General features: G+C 50.1%; 1 pseudogene; it reads right to left on the bottom strand.

Annotated features, from left to right (window-relative positions):
• Positions 1 to 19,232: 19,232 nt before the first annotated feature.
• LOC114683032 lies at positions 19,233 to 19,895 on the bottom strand (annotated as a pseudogene).
• Positions 19,896 to 20,166: the final 271 nt, after the last annotated feature.

Below are 20,166 nucleotides of genomic sequence, written 5' to 3'. Positions count from 1 at the left end.
GCTGGGTGTGGCGATGCAAGCCTTTAATCCTAGTAGTTGGGAGGCAGAGATAGGTGGATTTTTGTGAGGTCAGTGACAGCCTAGGCTACATAGTGGGATGTCTCAAATCAAAAGAAAACTGAAGATTTGGTGGAACTGTGGTCCGTTCACATCAGAAGGATGTGAAGTTCATTAGAATCTGCTAAAAATGCATAAGGACGAGCTACAGGCACAGCTCCTGGAACTGTTAACACGAGCACGTTCACAGGCTCTAATGCAGAGGTGGGGACTGTCCCTTACACCAGATTAAGTCACGGACGTGCCCACTCCCCTTGGCTGGTGCCTGACAGACCTTCCTCTGGGACAGAGGGCAGGGCCGGCGGCTTCCCAAGCCAGGCAGCACTTGCCTGGTCCCAGCGTTAGCAGAACTGTGTGTCAAGAGGGGCCTCTTGTGCTCCTCCACCGGGCAAGGCAGGTGCAGGCCAAGTCCACTCACTACGCCAAAGCTCCAGAGGTATTCATTCATCTAGAGGTGATGGGATCAACACACAGTGTGAAAACACTAAACCCCAAATTATGCACTCGACATGGCTTTCATTCTGTTGGAAAGAATCCAGTGAAGGGGAGCCTGACCCTTAGAAACTGTCTGTGGTTACTTCTGAGAAGTAAGGTATAGCAGCTTTTAAAACTCTCCTTCCTAGGGCTGAGAGTGCAGCCCAGCGGCAGAACCGTGAGAGGCTCTGGGTTCAGTCCCCCCAAAACGAACAAAAAGTGTAGTCTATTATTTGTGTGTGTGTGTGCGTGTGTGTGTGCGTGTGTGATGTGTATGTAGTTACATGTGCCTGTGTGCGTGTGTGTGGTGTGTATGTATGTGGTCACATGTGCCTGTGTGCGTGTGTGTGATGTGTATGTATGTGGTTACATATGCCTGTGTGCATGTGAGTGATGTGTATGTATGTGGTTACATATGCCTGTGTGATGTGTATGTATGTGGTCACATGTGCCTGTGTGCGCGTGTGTGATGTGTATGTAGTTACATGTGCCTGTGTGCGCGTGTGTGATGTGTATGTATGCAGTCACATGTGCCTGTATGCGCGTGTGTGATGTGTATGTATGCGGTCACATGTGCCTGTTCCACATGCGGAGTGCTCAGAGACACCTTTGTGGAGTCAGTTCTCTTTCCACCTGTGCACGCGTTCCATGGACTGGATTCAGGTCACCAGGCTAGCCCGGTGGTGAACACCCTCACCCCGGAGCCATCTCACCAGCCCTGAAATTCTTTGCCTGTCACGTGTCTAGCACTCACGTCTGGTCCCATCTCAAAAATCCAGGCGAGAGGCTGAGGAGACGGCTCGGTGGATAAAGAGCTTCTCTGAAGGTTGAAGACCAGAGCTGGGATCCCCAGCTCACACGTAAAAGCCTGTAGGGATGAGAGAGCTCACCTGGAATCCAGAGGCAGGGATTCCCGGGGCAAGGGGACTCGCTGGATTAGTCAAACTGAGGAGTTCCAGGTCAGAGGCAGACCCTGCCTCAGCACAGTGGAGAGCTGGAGGAGGACACTCAGCATCGCACACAGCCAGGAGAGCTTTCGGACCGTCCCCCAGCAGGCCACTGGGGGTCTCTTCCGTAAGACACGTCTTTGGCCTGTCCATCACCCATGAAACCTGCTTTTAGGTGAATAACCGCCTCCTTCTCCCACTCCCCACCATTAGGTACTGTCAGTGAAGTGGCCTAGCCGAAGGACGGGCACCTAAGCTGGCCAACCCGCTGTCCTCCCGGAACTTCCTGTTTAGCACAGTGCCTAAACACAGTTCACATTTCCAAATTGGTCCTCAGCTGCTCTCGGGGCTGTCAGCTCCTCAGGTATTTCCGACAACCTCATCTTTTTCTTCCTCTTCTCTTTGCCTGCTCTGTATTTTAGTTTTTAGACAAGGGCTTCACTATGTAGCCTAAGGTGGCCCAGAACTGACTATATAATAGCCCAGGCTGGCCCTCACCTCTAGACAATCCCCCTGCTTCGGCTGAATTCTCCAGTGCTAGGATTACAGCATGTGCCACCAGGCCTGGCTCAAACCCTTGGCTTCTTTTCACTTACGAAGGCCAACTGAGGCACTGGCGTGGATGGTAACACACGTTGGGATTCCAGCCTTTCAGAGGCACTTGTAGAAGGTCTCAAGTCTGAGGCCAGCCTTCTACACACAAGTCTTGGGGAAAAAAAAAACAAACAGCCAAGAAAAAAAAAAACAAACAGCCTAGTGCTCGGTGGCTCAGGCCTGTGATCGCAGCTCCCCAGGAGGATGGCCAAGTTCAGGGGAGCTGAAAAATTGAAAACTAGAACACAGAACATGGATAGCGCACTTGCCTACTGCGAATGAGACCCTAAGTTCCAGCCCCAGGACCAGAAAAATCAAACATTTCAACAAACAACCGTGGAACTCCACCGGGATGACAGCCTGCTCCCTTCCGCCTACCTGCTCCCTTCGGCGGACTCGCAGAGACCACTCCAGGCTGAGCTTGGAGGCGAGGCAGCCGCTGCCCCGGAGGACATCATCTCCTGTGAGCCCTTCTTCTCCCCTTAGCCCAGATCTCAGGACCTCCTGAGCAGCTGTCGCGCTGAAGGCCTGTGGGTGTGGAACAACGGTGACTCATGGGAGGGAAAACACCAGAAAATGCCAGAAAGATCATCCAAGAGCAGCACCCCTAGGGCAGCAGAAGTTTCCTTGGGGCCAGAACCTCAGGAAACGTTCTGGAAAAGTTCTTACACACGTCGGCCTCCCCTGGCAGAGTCTCCTGTGGGAACCCGGGGCAGGTGAGCCTGCAAGACAGGCCGTTCGGGCTTCGAGACAGCCATGACTGCTTTGAATGGCAATAATCCTATGACTGTATTAGCTCGCGTAGTTTGATCTTCCTTTGCTCTTCCAGCCTCATGAGGTCTTTATAAAAGAAAGACTCATTTGCTTAGATATTTTATGTGTATGTGTCTGTGTGCCTGAGTGTACGGATGTGGACCATGTGTGTGCAGGTGCCTGCGAAGCCGGAACTGGAGTTACAGGCAGTTCGTTATATGCCGCCAGATGTGGGTGCTGGGAAACCCAACCACAGTCCTCTGCAAGAGCAGCAAGCGTTTCTGGCTGCTGAGTCTTCTCTCCACCACCACCCCCTTTAAAGTTCTATGAGAGAGAGCGTGTGTAATTAAGTGTGTGCTCTGCCGTGTCTGGATGTCGGAGGACAGCTCTCAAGAATCCTGTTCTTTCTATCTACCATGGGTTCTGGGGCTTGAACTCTGGTCTCCGGCTTGCGCGGCAAGGGCCTTTGCTTGCTAAGAGTCTCGCTGGGGCCCCGTGGGGACCTTTAAGGAATTCCCAGCTGGGTAAGGTGAGAGAGGGAAGGAGGTGGCATGTTGCTCCTGCAGCTGCAGCCAGCGGGCTCCTTTGGCAGCTGGGAGGCTGCTCCAGGAGGGTGGGCAGCTTCTAAGAGCAGGAGGGCCGAACTGAGCGAGTTTTCCTTTGGCTTTTGGAAAATCTGACGACTCTGACATTGAGGAGTGATGGGAATTTTACACATCAAATAAGCAGAGGCATTTCTTTGTTAAGATTTGAGAAGCAAACCCAGGTGTGGGGGTGCATGGCTGTAATCTCAGCACTTGGGGGTCAGAGGCAGCAGGATCAGTGTTCCAGATCATCCGGCTACATGGTAAGTCTAGGCCAGCCCTTACCTTTAAAACAAAATGATGGAGGGGGGCGGGAGGAGGGAGGACAGGGGAATCTGTGGCTGATGTGTAAAATTAAATTAAATTATAAAATTAAAATAATAATAATAAATGCTTTAAAAAATGATGGAGATTTTAGGGTGCTTAGTTAGTCTGATTTTCCCTTCTGACTCTGTGTTCTAACGACCCCCCTCTTGGTGTTCCTTTCCCGCCTCCTCTCTTTCAAGCTCATGAATTCTCCAAGAAAAAGGTCGGCAGCAGTCTGGATTGTTCTTGGTGAGGAGAAGAGACTCAAAATGTCCTTGAATTTCACACGAGAATCATTCAAAGATCAATGCAGGTGTTCATGTTCACCTGAGGCACTGGAGGCCTTGCTTCTCTCCCAGAGGGTGACTCAGATGGGATTGTAGTGAACCCCAATGCCGGAACAGAAGCCCTGTTTAATGTGCGGTCTGCCTGGCTTTCCAGGGGAAGCTCCCAGCCGCTGAGGTACACTCAGGCTCCACTCTGTCTCCACCCACTGCTGGAGAAGGAAACATGGGACAAGATAGGGTTCCTGATGCCAGCAGCTGCAGGGACACCCGGACCCACCCTTGGGCAGCCAAAGAGGAGGAAGAATTAGAAAAAAGGAAGGGGGTGGGTGTGAAGTCCGTGAAGTGCTGGGTCTGAGGTCATGCTATACTTCACACGGATCCTGAGGAACATTTTAATAATCTAGTTTTATTAATCAGTACTTACCATATTAGAAATTACTGCCAAGAGCTGGAGGTGTAGTAGGGTATGTGTTTTCTTTTTCTTTTCTTTTTAAAGATTTATTTATTTTATGTATGTGAGTGCTCTATCTGCATGTATACCTTTATGCCAGAAGAGAGCATCAGACCCCACGATAGATGGTTGTGAGCCACCATGTGGTTTCTGGGAATTGAACTCAGGTCCTCTGGAAGAACAGCCAGTGCTCTTAACCACTGAGCCATCTCTCCAGCCCAGGGTATGTTTTCATTCGCAAGGCCCTAGGTTCAATTCCTTGTACTACAGAAAGAAAATAAAATTAAAACACGAATTCATAAAATGTATATTCATTTAAAAACTGATGATAATAATAATAAAACGGAGTGTGGTGTGCATGCCTGCAAGCATAGCACTCCAGATACCAGGAGAGGTGGGCCAAGAATCTCAGAGTAGCCTCAACTGCTACTAGGAGTCCGTCTCATGGAGCGAAGGAAGAGGGGCTGGAGAGGCGGATCAGCAGGAAAGCGTTTGGTTCCAGTGACTGCCACCTGCCTGTAACTCCAGCTCCGGAGGGTCTGACACCCTGGGTTCCTAGGGAAACTGCACTCACTCGCCCATGCACTCACACAATTAAAAACAAAACATATCTGAAGAGAGAGAGAAAAGGAAAAACTCTAACAACAGTAACTCCAGTACCTGTTACTACCAATTGTATTTTAATTTTAAATTATTTTTTTTATCTTTTTGCAATTTTTGCAGTTCTGAGGGTTAAACCTGGAGTGTGTCACCTGCTAAGCAAGCATTCTACCTATGTAGCTGTGGACGCAGCCCCAAATGATTCGGAGTGTATGTCTATGTGTGTGCACACATGCGTGTGTCCACAAGAATGTGGACGGCAGAGGCCAAGGGTGGGTTTTACCCCTCAGGATAGCCTTGCCTTCCATCCTGGTTTCTGAGATGGGACCTCTCACTGGAACATGGGACCACTGATTTGGCCAGGTTGGCCGGACAGCTGAGCCCCTGTTCCCACCCCCACCTCTAGCACAGGGGTTACAGACACACGTCACTGCACCCAGTTTTTACATGGGGCCAGGGTTCCAAACTCAGGTCTTCCTGCTTGCATTGTAGGTCATTAATTGACTAAGCCACCCCACCCCACCCTAGCCGCCAAAGACATTTTTGATGGGACATTTTTTTTAATTAGCACACATACACACACACACACACACAACAACAACAAACAAAAAACAAAAAACGAGCACATGCCTTTAATCCCAGCATTTGGAGGGAGAGTTGAGAGGATCTATGTGAGTTTGAAACTGCTTGGCTCCAGCACAGCCAGACCTCCATTACACAGAGAAACTCTATCTCAAAAAACCAAACCAAACCAAACCAAACCAAACAAAACCAAACCCAAAACAGCAACAACTAAACCACTAGCACATGGGCACTGATCTACAATCCTCCTAATGTCTGGCTTCATACAGAACAGCCCAAATATCTCCTCTTCCTCCAACCCATTGCAATGCATTATTAAACAGAGAAGAATCCAGCTGTGCACAGATGTGAACTTCACAAGGGAGCAGAGGTCATGGCCATTTCATGTCGAAGATGGCTGCTTTAGTTCAAGGTTCTAGAAACACACAGTGCCTCAAAAACCGCAATAGCTATACCGTTCCGGGAACGTGGAAATCAACCTCACATCTTGGTTTGTGGAACTTTTGGGAAATCTTCCCACTGATTGATCCCTTTCCCTGAGAACTGCCAGGACCCCTTCTAAGACACGGCCTGCCCCTTCCGTGGGCATATGTTTCTGTACCCAGAGAAGAATCTAACTGCAGTTGGGTCTGCTGGGTTCTTCCCTCTGGGAATTTTTTTTTTTTTTGGTTTTTCGAGACAGGGTTTCTCTGTGTAGCTTTGCGCCTTTCCTGGAACTCACTTGGTAGCCCAGGCTGGCCTCGAACTCACAGAGATCCGCCTGGCTCTGCCTCCCAAGTGCTGGGATTAAAGGCGTGCGCCACCACCGCCCGGCTCCCTCTGGGAATTTAGCATGGGGTGGGCTGCAGGGAAGCATGACCCAGCCTCCGAGGCTGTGTGGGGAGTCCCCGGCTCTTCCTGATTCAAGGTCCTGGATGAGAACACTCTGTTCACTGATTATCCCATCCATTCATTGGTTTAGCAAATGCCTCAAAGATCAATACCAAATATGAATCTGAAAAGCAAAGGAAGTAGAACCGTGGAATTGGATCTGGGGGTCGGCTCGGCTGATAGAGTGCTTGCCTGGCATGCCTTGGGTTTAACCCCAGCACGGCATAGAAACAACTGTGTGGTATATGGATCTATGCATCTACAACAGTCGGGATGTGGAGGTAGGAGGATCAGAAGTTCAAAGTCATCCTCAAATATGTACCAAGTTTGAGGCTAGCCTGGGCTATATGAAATCCTGTCTCAAAAAGGGGTGGAGGCTGCAGCAATGGCTCAACAGTTAAGAGCACTGGCTACTGCTCTTCCAGAGGACCTGGGTTCAATTCCAGAACCCACATGGCAGCTCACAATTGTCTGTAACTCCTGTTCCAGGAGAGCTGATGCTCTCTGACCTTGTGGGTACCAGGCAGGCATGTGGTACACATACATACATGTAGGCACTCATCCATAGTCATAAATAATAAAAGTTTTAAAAATCTTTTTTAAGGTGGGCAGGAAGCTGATTGTTTATGTTTTTGACTGGGGATGTAGCTCAGTTGGTGGATATTTATCTACCACACAAAGTCCTAGGTTTGACCCTACCACTACATGAACAGGGCATGGTAACTTATGGCTGCAATCCCAGCATTTAAGAGGTGGAAGCGGGAAGATCAGGAGTTCAGAGTCCTCCGCTGCTACATAGTGAGTTCAAGGCCAACTCGAGCTACATGTGAGTCTGTCTCAAAAATACAAGTGCAAGAGTCTGGGGTATAGTTGGTGGTAGAGCCCTTGACTTTGTTACTGTGACTGGGTTTCACACTCAACATCAAACAAACCAACAACAATAAAAACCATGTGGACCCTGGCCCCAGCCAAGCTGTGACACTTTGGGACTGATCTGGACGTGGCCCATTGTGTGGGCTGGATTAGTGGGTCTGGCTAAGATCCAGCTGCTCTTTGAGAAATAACTGTATAAAGTAAGGGGATGAAGCTTGGGTGGGGGCCACCCTCTGTGGCCTGCCTTTTAGTCTCAGTCCTAGAAAAATCTCCCCATGGCAGGACTGCTTTCTGTTTTTGTTTTGTTTAAGCTAAATTTTGCAGAAAAGAGGAAACATTGTAAACCTAACCTGGTGACTTGTCATTCATAGTAAGAGATACCAGAAACCCCTTTATTCCCGAAGGCATTGACCTCTCCACGAGGGTCCACTGACCTGTCTTCTAGAGCCTTAAACAGGTTTCCAGCTCTGGCTCCTGGCTTTGTATAAATGCCGAGAGGTAGAAATCCGCATGCTGGTGCCTTGCTTCCCTTCCTCGGTAGCAGAATTGTTACGTTCATCTGTGCTGTGGAGTCTTACACATTTCATCATGCTGTAAATTCACTCCAATGTACTCATGCTACTTACGTAGGTGGACATAGGGGGATGTTTCCCACTTGAGACTGTGGTGAGGAACAAGGCTGTACATGTCACTTGGGTGAATAATCACAGCAATTTTGTGGTCTGGAGTCGCCTAGTCTTAGGGCATGCGTTTGTTCAGCCTCCCTGAGCTCGGGTGAGCAGCCTTCCAAATCAGTGTGTATGCATATAGGGTTGGCAGTGAACTACTGTAGGAACTAAACGAGGTCGAGTCTTGAGTCTGTGCTTCTATGATAGGACCTTCCATGTCCGACTCAACATTCAGCAAAGATGGCATCCTTTACAGGTCACCTGTATGAATCAAGAGATGAGTGAAGAGACATCACAGAACAAGATGCAGTTCGTGCCGTGCAGAAAGTAGCAGATGGATAGTGTCCAGAGGCCGTGAGCAGAGGGACAAGATAGTGTCAGTGGGAGAGAGACAGAGAGTGCTGGCCTCCCACAGGGATCTCACTGAGTGCCTGGAGCCGCAGAGAAGGCTCTGCCTCTGAGTGGCCAAGGCCAGGGACACTCTAGCCAACACTGGTTTGCGTGGTGTGAAGGAGGAATCTGTCCCCCACTCCGATTCAAAACAGTGTTGGTTTTCCAAAGTTCTAAAGAGTACCCCTTAGCTCCCCAACTCCTGCCCTTCTGCCCGCTGCAGGGGACCCAGGTGCCCCAGGTGGCCTGGGGGATACCCAGATGTTACCCACAGTGGCATCCTCCAGAGATGTACTTCAGCAGGGACAGGAGCGGAAGCCTGTAGGTGACTTCTAGGCCAAAGAACCAGTGACATCATCAAAGTCAGGCAGGGGAGCTGTGCAGGGGAAGGGGAGCTTCCGAGGGACAGCAGCAGGGACCTTTGTGAGACACCTGCATCTAGAGGCGCTTGGAAGAGCTTGTGGGAGCACTGGGGACCCCAGCAGAAACAGCAGCTCTCAACCCTTATGCAAAGAACGTGGCTTCTTCCATCTAAATTCCCTCAGAGGTCCCTCTGAGCATGTCAGAGACCCAAAGCCCTGAAGGGGCCTAGTTCTTGTTTCCCTTATGATCTTATTCGCTCCTAATTTTGCAAACAAATGTCTTTTACATAAATAAAATTGGAGGGCTGTTTCCCAGAAGTTTCTCAAAGCCCAGCCCCCTACACTATCAGAGGCAGGGGTTGGATGAAGGAGCATGGGCCGCAGCTGGAAAAGCCACCCACATGACCTCTCAAATAGTGACTACGACCGCCGGAGGGCCAGGGGTCTAGGACATGGCCTCTCAGTCATTCTGTCTGTCTCCTGCCAACTGCTGCCAGCCGATGGTCTGCTGCCTGCGTGGGTCTCCAACCTCTTGAATGACTTGTCTTCAGCTGTCTTCACCTTGGCACCCACCCCAAGGTCACTCAGTTTCTGTCACCTCCCCTATCTTAGGTTTGGGCTCCTCCCTCCCGTGAGAGCACACTGGCTTGTTTATTACAGAGGACTCTGGCCTCAGGACAAGGCCTGCCCTTCTCCCAGGCCACAGCTGTTTTATCGCCCACCTTCCCACTGGTTGGAATTCCAGACGCAGGGACTGCGGGGAGAGAGGATGGACTTCAGACCGCGCTCAGCCCCTGCTCCCTCACCTCAGTGCTCTCTCTGAGCCATGCTTAACCCTCTCAAGTTAGCGACTTCTACCCAGTGCTCCGATCTCAGCTTAAATGCCACGTCCCTGGGGACGGACTCGTCAATGCGCCTGAAAGATGCTTCAGAGTGAGCCTACGTGTGTCCCAGAGTCCCTGTCATGGTGTTCATGGTGTCTACATGTCCAACTTACCCTAGAGAGGATTGGGCCTGTGCTGCAAGTCCCCATCCACAATTCAGCAGATGCCGATGGGCTCAACAGATGGGTTGAGGACAGCCAGAGGCTGCGAGGGACAGATGGGTACTGGTGAGGCCGAGCTTGGGAGTCTCTGTCAGGATATGACCAGACGGCCTCCTGCGTGCCTCCTCCTGCCCGCCATCCCCTTGTGCTCTCAGTAGCTGCCCCTGGTCCCCAGCTCAGAACTGTCTCCCTCCTGAGGTCCTAGCTTGTTTTTGTCGCTGTGATAAACATCATGCCCAAAAGCAACCTGAGGAGGAAAGGCTTTACCTGGCTTGTACATTCCAATCACAGTCCATCATCGAGGCAAGTCAGAGCAAGACCTGAAGCATGAGCTGAGGCAGGGACCGTGGAGGAACACTACTTTCTGTCTCCTTCCACAGCCTGCTCAGCTCCCTTTCTTACAGGACCCAGGTCCTTGGTGGGGAGGGTGGTGCCGCCCACAGTGGGCTCGGCCCTCTGGCACTAACCATCAATCAAGAAAATGCCCCTAAAGACACGCCCACAGCCAACCAACAGAGGTATTCCTCCACTGAGGTTTCCTGTCCACAGGTGACTCTGGTTTGCGTCAGAGTGACAGATACTAATCAGTACACCTGCTGTGAGCTGCCATGCCTGCCTTCCCCTGGCCTCTCCTACCCCGGGTCTCCAGGGTCTTTCACAAAGCAGCTAAGGAGGCGTTCTCCAGTGCTGTGGCCATGGCCAGGGTTGCCCGGTCCTTACAGCATCCCCACCCTCTGTTAAGGCCTCCTGTGTGACTGTAAATGAGGAAATGGGAATGGAAGGCTACTCGGATGTGAGAGGATGTGAGAGGACAGCCGTGACACATTGAACCCATGCAGGCAGCACACACATGCTCTGCCCGTGCACGCCAACATGCACACACAGAACCCTCATCACCACCAAGATGACCTTCCCTCCCTCCGTCCTCCCTTCCTCCTTTTTACTTTCGTTCTTTCTTTTTCTTTTTAAAACTGTTTCAGTTTGATGGGACTGGAGAGATGGCTCAGCGCTTAAGACTACCTACCTTTCCTTTTTACAGAGGACACAGGTTCCACTCCCAGTACTGACATGTGGCTCACAACCATTCATAATTCCAGTTCCAGGGGCTCCAACAACCATTAAAGGCACAGGCACACATGTCATGCACAGACATACATGTTAGCAACACTCATACATACAAAATAAAGTAAACCTAAAAAATAAAATAAAATGCAGTTTGAGGCAGCCTAATTAAATGTATATATAACCCCCGCTGTCCTGGAACTTACTGTGCAGGCCAAACTCCCCCAGGTTTGCAGCAATCCTCCTGCCTCTCCTGAGTGTTGTGAGTTCAAGTACACATCAAAAGCCTGGTTACAGTGATTCTGCTATAAAGAGAGCCAGTGAAGAGATGAACTATACAACAAAATGAGCTCGCTGACTATGAATAGTCCATTTTCTATTCTAAAAGCCCAGTACCTCCAACTGAGCACCCCCACACCCACTCACACATACACTCACTCACACCCACACTCTCACTCACATTCACACATATACTCACACACTCACACACACACTCAAGGTTTATTTTGGTTCAAGGGTCTACAGGTGAACATGGAGGGCCAGCATCTATTCCTTCTTGAAAGAACCCAGAGGTGGCACAAAGTGCCACCAGGCAAATAACAAGCAGAACCCATACATCCACTCTCTCCCCTTTTATAAAGCCAAGAAGAGTCAACCAAAGAGGCCCCAACTTGACGATCTATCTGATCTTGTCCTATCCTAAAGGCCACCTCTGACTGTCCGTGTCAGACCGAGTTTCTACCATCTTAGCATCTCCCCCACGATGGGAGTGGAACTCCAACACAGGGAGTCTTCAGGGATCTACGCCAGAACCAGAACCGCGTCTCAGCTGCAGCATTAACACACAATCAACGTGTCCATACGTCAGGCTATAGGCACTGTTTTCTTTTATTGGTTATTTCCTTGCCTTCCTCAGTGTTGGCTTTGTGTTCAGGCTTGTTTCCCTCAACCTGCAGACAGCTACCAGCGATCATCACAGTTACCTGTGACCTAAGTGACATCTGGATGAGAGGCAACAGCTACCGTGCACTTATCAAGATAGTCTTTCTGGGTGTGGTGGTTCACGGTCTGGAGCAGGAGGATCAAGAGTTGGAGGCCAGCCTGGGCCACATAGCAAGATCCTATCCCAAAGGAGAGAGAAGGAGTGCCGGGCTTCCTCTAATTGCAGCAGTTGATGTCCTGGGCTCACTCCTGATTGCTGTGAGAGGTCACCGCTGTCACAGGGCTCAGCAGGGCCCAAGCAAATACTTGAGCAGAATATTTCAAGGCCGCAGTCTCCCTGTGGTTTTTGTCTCTGAGAACAAGTGGTTGTGGCCCCTCATCCTCACCCAGACCCGCCCATCCTCAGGGCTCCCTAGGAGATGACAGCCGAGCTGCTAACAGGACCCCTGAACCAAGACCTCATTACTTCAGAGAATTACCAGAGGGGTCTCTGCCTCTGGAATGCTAGGATTAAAGGCGTGAGTGCCACCGTTTTCTGGCCTCTATGTCTATCTGGGGGCTGTTCTGTTCTCTGACCCCAGATGAGTTTATTAGGGTGCACAATATTTTGGGGAACACAATATCACCACACATGGCACTGTAGACTAAATTGTATTCCTCCAAATAATTACTATGTTGAAAACCTAACCCCCAATGTAATGTATTTGAAGACTGGGAATTTGAAAAGATTAATTAATGCTGAGTGAGTTGTATTCGGACTACAGAAAAGAAGATATTCTTGTTGATTGTTTGTTTGCTGTTTGTTTGAGACAGGGTCCCTCTATGTAGCCCTGCCTGTCCTTGAACTCACTATGAAACCATCTGCCTGCCTCCGGCTCCCAAGTGATGGTATTAAAGGCACACCATCTTTAAAATTCTAAAGAGACACTTGTGTCTCTCAATCTGACTATCAGACTATAGAAAAGACAGATTCCCAACTAAATGGGAATTTTCACATGACTCTCATACTGGGAAAAGCAAAAGTCATCAGCCAGAGGGGGCTTGTCACCCAGGAAGAGACTTCACACCATTCTAACAACTTGTCAGATCCCCTAGCAGGATGAAACCCAGCCTAGACAGAGGAGTCAACAGTGGGCGGAACCACACTACAGCTTGAACTCCTTAAAGGTTCCTATCTTTGGTCCTTTATTTAAACTTTTATCTCGAGACTTCAGGGACCCTGTTGCAAGGCTGACTTGAGGGGTTCACTTCATCTTTTTGCCCCTGTTTCCAATATGACCACATTAAATAAATTTCCTTTTTCTGCTTTCTATTCTTTTAATTGGCTTATTGAGGTAGCTGGACCTGACTTGGGACACAAGCTGTGCCCCCAAGTTTGATAACAAGGTCATCTGGGAAAGATGCTGATCCAGTATGACTGAAATCATGTAAGAAGAGGAAAGCACATGAGGATAGACTTGCACAGAGAAGGGGCCACATGTGCTTCAGTGAGAAGGTGACTGCCTATAAGCCCAGGAGAAAGGCTCAGGAGAAAGGAGACTCACTGACACCTCCATGATGAACTTCAAGCCACAGAACTGGGAGAAATAGATTCCTATTGTTTCAGCCACCCAGACTGAGGTATTTCAGAATTTCACCGTGGTGGCCCAGACTAACGCTCATGGTTGGTCGCGATCCATCCATCAGCAAGAAAACTTGCCCACAATTTTGCGGTGAGAGATTGTTAGCAACCAGCTCTCTAGAGACAAACAGGCTGGCGGGTCTGATTTGCCAAACTACTATGGTATCACCACTCCCATGAGGGCCGGCATCAAGCACCAGTATGATCTCACTGAACACCCAGGTGAGAAGAAATGCCCACCATTGGCTTTTGCCATCCAGGGCAAGCTAGCTCAAGACCACCCTGCTCACCTGCCGATGTCAGAAGCAAATAACCTTTAGCAGCACATTGCACGGTGATATTTTTCATAATAAAATAGGATTTTCCTAGTTCCCTAACATCTACACACACACAACACACACACACACACACACACACATTCATGTACATATACACACATAAACACACACACATACATATGCATATACACACATACACACACACACAAGCTCAGCCAAGGAACTTGAAAATACAATAGTTCATGGGTTCTGCTGTCCTTATTTTTCAATTCTAAATCTATGTGACACATTAATAAAACATAGGAAACAATAGTACAAACTGTCTGGCTTTTCTTTCAAAGGCAAAGAACCCCCCACTAGAGCCACTAAGAGGAAGAACGATGTTTCCCACACGGCTGGGCAATCTGCCGTCTTCAGGTTCCTCGTGGTTTCTTCAGTCATGCAAATGAACTATTTCCCAGAAACCTTTGCCTTCATTCCTATTATTTTCCTATCACACTGCAATCTACTTAGGAAAATATGTGTTAATTTCATCTCTATCACGGGTTTCATGTGTCTCTCCAAAGCGGTTTTTAAAGTACTTGAAATTCCAATCTGAGGCTCTGGTTCCTTGGGCACAAACTTGAATGATTAATTAGACATTTCCACTGCATTCCGGCTCAGGAGGTACAGGACACTTGCGCAGGGGGTGCAGGACACGTAATCAGGGATGCAGGACACGTGATCGGGGTGCGGGTCACGTGATCATCGGGTGCAGGACATGTGCTGGTCACTTGCTGGGGGGGGTGCAGGACACGTGCTGGGAGGTGCAGGGCACGTGATATGTAGTTGTGTCGTGTGCACCCCCGCCCCACTCCACCTACTTCGGCTGCAGCTGAGACTCTGCTGTCGTTCTGGGACGGCGGGCAGGCTTCTATTCCTTTTCTCTGAACCCACCTTCACGGAGTGGCCATGAGCAGAATTCACCAAGAACCCTTTCCTCCACTTCAGACACTCTTGGTGTTTTTCTGTGTCGATCTTGAAGGCTGTACTCTACACAGCCTGGGTTGGCCGCAAACCTGGAGCAATCCTCCTCCCTTGCAGCGCAAGCGCAGGGCTTACATGTGTATGTCGTCACATCCGCCCTCCCGCCTTAAACTCCCAGCTCCTTCCAAAGGACGCGAGGTGAGCTGGCCTTCAGTCAGGGAGGAGAAGCTGGCCATTGCAGCAGCCTCTCCTTGGCAGCGCGCTGCACTCAGCACACCTGGAGAGATGCTGCTCCGCCGCACAGTCCGGGGGCCTGTGGCCCAGACGCTCTGCTGCTCTGGTCCCCCCGGAGTCTAGCCTGGATAATGGCAGGAGGATCTTCCCGGAGGATGGAACTCTCCAGAACCGTGATGGAGCAGATGACCGGGCACCAAAGCCGAGTCAACCATGTGCACCGCCTTCCAATCCCATCTCACGGAAGGAAGGAAGGAAGGAAGGAAGGAAGGAGGGAGGAGGAAGGAAGGAAGGAAGGAAGGAAGAAGGAGGAGGAAGGGAAGGAGGAAGGAAGAAGGAAGGAAGGAAGGAAGGAAGGAGGAAAGGGGGGATGGGGGTGGGAGGAAATCCACCACACAGGGAGTATCCATCCCAAAGAAACCAGAACCACCACAAATCGGGGCTGTTTCTTTCCCTCACCCCTCCCACACCTGCACGCTTCACCTAACCAAACACAGACCGATCTCCTCAAGGGTAGGCACCTCTCCGGTTACCCATCGTTCCTTCTCTCTTTTCCTTAGTGAATCTATGTTCTCTCTGCTCAAAGGAAACAAATTAATTCTGCTTTCAAATCTTTCCCGAGGTAGCTGGACGTGGTGGTAGCATACATCTGTAGGCCAGGGGACGATCTTGAGTTCGAGGTCAGCCTGAAGTATGTAGTCTGCCCAGGAGGGACTCTGCACGCCCCGCCCCAAGCCTGTGGAATTAGACTCTTCCCCTTCCAGCCTTACTCTCTAGGGGCTGCCAGTGCTAACTAGAACAAGAGGTTCACAGCCTCTCCTGAAGGAACTCTTTCCGCCCTCCTTGGTAGGCATGTCCCTTGGGCGCAGCTGGTTGACCTCTCTGGGGCAGGACATTCCTATTGCCAGGCGGCTCCCTCCTGTGCTCCGCGCCATCTTCTCTGTGAATCCATTTCTATTAACAGCATGATCTAACGAGCCGTACTCTCTGCTCACAATGGTTCCCAAGTGCCAGGGTCAGTACACACAGATTTCAGGGTGCAGCCCCCAAGCTACTCAACAATCGTGCGGACAGCGGTGTTTGTAATCGTCTACCTGGGAGGCTCTGGTATGCCCAGCTCAGCTCTGCTCTCCACTGAGCCGCCCTGTGGAGTCTACTGAAACAAAAGAAAACAAACAAACAAAAAACCCAGCAAATACGCTAGGCTTTTTCTCGAAATTTCTGAGTCTGAACACAGCAGGGGTGAGGCTAAGAGACTCAGTGGCCTGCGCTGTTCTGGGGCTGACAGCCACACCTGGGGATTCCTGCTTGTCACCCTCCAGCCCACACAATATGGCGTCTTACTGACTTTAACTACCCAGGGACAGGAAGGCTGGCTCAGAGGTACTGGAGGGGATGAGCTAATTAGCTGCCTTGTGAAAAGCTTAATTGCACCTCATTTTCTACTTTGTTATTTTCAAACAGAGCACAGTCTTCCGGGTGTGATGTGCTCAGCTGCCCCTAATCAAAGGTGAAGCACAGTCATTCCCTGAGTGACTCGGGGTGACACCCCAACTCCACTGATCTGTAGACGCCTCCCACCTCCGTGGCTCCTGAACTACAGGGTGCAAATGAGTCACCCAGGGAGCTCGTTAAATAGCCAGGGTTCTGAGTGTCTGCCCCTCCCCCCAGGCTCACCGGGTGCAGTGTGGGATGTAGGAATCCCCTCATCTAACGAGCTCCCTGGGTGAATCCACTTCACAGCGCTGTTTTTAAGTGCAAAAGTTGTCCTATGAAATGTCTGCCCTCCTGCCCTGAAGGGATTCCTCTAGAGGTACAGTGAATCAGCTTTTTCCTTAGCTCTCGGTAAAAATAAATACTCGGTCTCAGAAACCAAACCGTGCATGTCAGCAGAGGAAAGTGAGGATGGGGGAGGGGGGCGCGTCTGGTCAGCCATACTTCCTCTCGGAAAACCTGGATACGGTGAGAGACCAGGAAGCATCCCAAAGCAGGTGGGCTCTTCTCTTAAAGGGAGGGGAGCTGGGGTCTGGGGGCAGAAAAGACCCCAGCTGTAACAGCTGGGTGGAACATTCCCCCACCAAGACAATTCCAGCAGTTTCTTTTTGTGAGGGTAATCACCAAATTAAATGTTTTAATTACTGGAATTGTATATGCATTTCTTTTGAGACTAGAGCATCATAAGCACACGGAATTCACTCCCCAGAGGGCCAAGCTGCTTGCTTCCAGGGAAGGGGCGTCAGAAAGAGTCCATTTTAATTTCATTATAAAACAGGCTTGAGAAATAAAGGCGCAGGCTGACGGTGTATTCCCAGCCAGCTGTGATTTAATGAGCACGATCCGAGGCCCGGAACCCGCTGGCCACATCCATATTAATATGTCTCTGGGAGAAACAAACGCCACAGAAAGTGATAAACTGTTATTCCTCGTATTTGTTGAAATGGCTAACGTGATGAGCCTCACGGTGAGGCCGCCCAGCTGTCTCCTCCCTCAGGTCCCTGTAGATCAGCCCGTCCCGGGCAGGAGCCGGGTCGGAGGGCCTGGAAGCTGAGCTGCAGCCGGGTTTGTCCCTGGTTGGGAACCAGATTCCTCCCCCCAAGGCCTGAGTCAGGAGAGGCCTCTCCCCTCCCAGACTTCATCGTGAACTCTTCACTGCATAATCACCAGAGTCATTATGATCAGAACAGTCTTTGTGATTTCCATTTTTCCAGTCATGAACACATGAAAATACGAAGAAAAAAATGTCTCTCTGTTTTGAGGTCCTAAAAAGCAAAGATGCTGGCTGGGTAAGCCTGCGTGCTAGTTAAGTACCAGGGGATGGGGAGCAAGCAAAGGAAAAGAGGGGAGGGGCCGCAGTCAGGCTGCTCTGGAAGGGCAGGATGCCTGGGGAGATGAGTAACTGGGTGCCTGAGGTGCCTGCGAGAGAGGCGACTCCTGAGAGCCGGGGGGTGAAGGTGGGGGGGAATGGGGTGGGGGAGGGGTTGGAGGTGGGGGGGGCGCTAATCCTCTCCAGCTGAAGGTCACTGTGCTGTTCTGAACTGGAGCTCTGCTGACTGCGTGCTGTCCTGTGTGTGCCGCTGGGAGGCTGTGGCGCATTACGACATGGACTTTCCCATCACCTACGTGAGATTCATTTGGACCAGGAGTTCTTTTGACTGGAAACACAGTGGAGATACCAAAATGTATTGGGCACTGTCTGGGAGCCAAATTGAGGTCCATGCGTAGAATGGGGTCCTGGTGGGGTGGGAGGAGGGGGTGTGTCATCTCTGACACCGCTCCCTGGTGTGGATCCTCCAGATTGTTCCTCAGTTAAACATGACACTCAGCGTTTGGCCTCCTGGACACCAGCATTTCATATTAGCACCGAGTCATAGCCCCGAGAGCTTACCACTGTCTGCAGATGACTGTGATGGAGAGGAGAAACACTTCACTTCTGTTTTCCTATGGTGACCATAGTTAAATCTGAGCAACCATGTGACCCAGAGGGGACTGTCGCCATTACACTGATTGATTGACGCCCCCACACACATTATTTTTGTTGCTATGTCAATAACTGTAGTTTTGCTGTTATGAATTGTACATATCTGACATGCTGGATATCTGACAACCCCCTGCGAAAGGATCGTTCGCCTGCCAAAGGGTCGCTCGCGACTCACAGGTTGAAAAACGGGTTAGGGCTTTGACCACCTTGCAGATCCAGAGCTGAGACAATGGCCTTGACAGGCCTGCCCCGCTGTGCACATCGCTGGTGCCTTGCTCTGGTCCCTCCTCGATTTAAGCCTAAAGCTCACAACAGCACCCCAAAGACGGACTTGGATCACCAGACCCCCGTGCAGATCTGTGCCTCTTTCCCGTGCGGCTGCATTGAATATAGGTTTCTGCTTTTCACCCACCGCTTTTGCCGGCACTGGGGATGGATAGCTAAACAAGAGTGCGGGGCTGCTGGAGCCCAGGCTTTCTCCTCAAAACTCCAACTGCATTGTCACACACATGTGTATATTTGCATCTATGTGCTTAAACCTAGATTTTCATGCAGGAGAAGACATTTGATATTTTTCTTCCTGCCTCCCCATCTCCCGCTTTTTTTTTTTTTTTTTTTTTTTGGTTTTTCGAGACAGGGTTTCTCTGTGTAGCATTAGAACCTGTCCTGGATCTCACTCTGTAGACAGGCTGGCCTCGAACTCACAGAGATCCACCTGGCTCTGCCTCCTGAGTGCTGGGATTAAAGGCGTGCGCCACCACTGCTGGGCTCCCCTTTCTTCTTTTTTTAATTTTTTTTCTATTTTTTATTTTTGAAGCAAATAGTCTTTATTGGGCTCACACCAGGAGTCCATTGGTCTTGAGGACCTCTGTGAACTTGCTGATTTTCTTCTCCACGGGTTCTTTTCCGCCTGTTTCCGTAGCCTCAAGAGCTGCTGCTTCTTCCGATAGTGGATCTTGGCCTTTTCCTTCCGTTTCTCCTCCAGAGTGGCTGTGACTGCCTGGTCCTTCCACCTGACCTCATGAGCCAGACGTCCCAGGTAAGCAAACTTTCTGGTAGGCTTCAGCCACACAACCTTGAGGGCGGCAGGGACCACCATCCGTTTTTTCTTGTCCTAGGGTGGAGGGATCCCATCCAACACCTTGAGGCGTCCCAGGGCAGCCTGGGCTCGCTTGGTCTGGTGGGGCAGCATGCCTCGCATAGTGCGCCAAAAATTGCGGCTCAGGCTCAGAAGTGGTAGGGGCCTCGAGAGGGGTTGGTGTTCATCCGCTTTCGGAGAAATGCCAGGTACTTTAACTTGTTTTTGTAGAAATTTCCAGAAATGTTGATGCCCTCGCAGTGACAACCACCACCTTCCGGCCCAGCAGTACCTGCTTGGCCACAATGGCCACCAGGCAGCCCAGAAGATGGCCTCGGCCATCCAGCACTAGAACCTGCCCTCTGCCATCTTCGGCAGCCGCCTGGGAAAGCAAATTTTTTTCTATTTTTTAATTACACTCATGACATTCATTAATTACACTCATGATATTAATTACATTTGTGGTATTCATTGATTACATTTGCAGTATTCACTCAATAATTATATTTATGATATTCATTAATTACATAAATTGTATTGATTTATTACATTCATGATATTATGTCCTGATATTTCTGTCCGTTTGTGGGATTTTTCCATCACACAAAACAGAGATTCTGTACTTAGGAAATCATTGTTGTGTATTCCTTTCTTCTCCATCTTG

The sequence above is a fragment of the Peromyscus leucopus genome, chromosome 20 (genome assembly GCF_004664715.2).
Source record: "Peromyscus leucopus breed LL Stock chromosome 20, UCI_PerLeu_2.1, whole genome shotgun sequence".
In the NCBI taxonomy this organism is placed as follows: domain Eukaryota; kingdom Metazoa; phylum Chordata; class Mammalia; order Rodentia; family Cricetidae; genus Peromyscus; species Peromyscus leucopus.
This window is presented reverse-complemented; position numbering and strand designations above follow the sequence as displayed.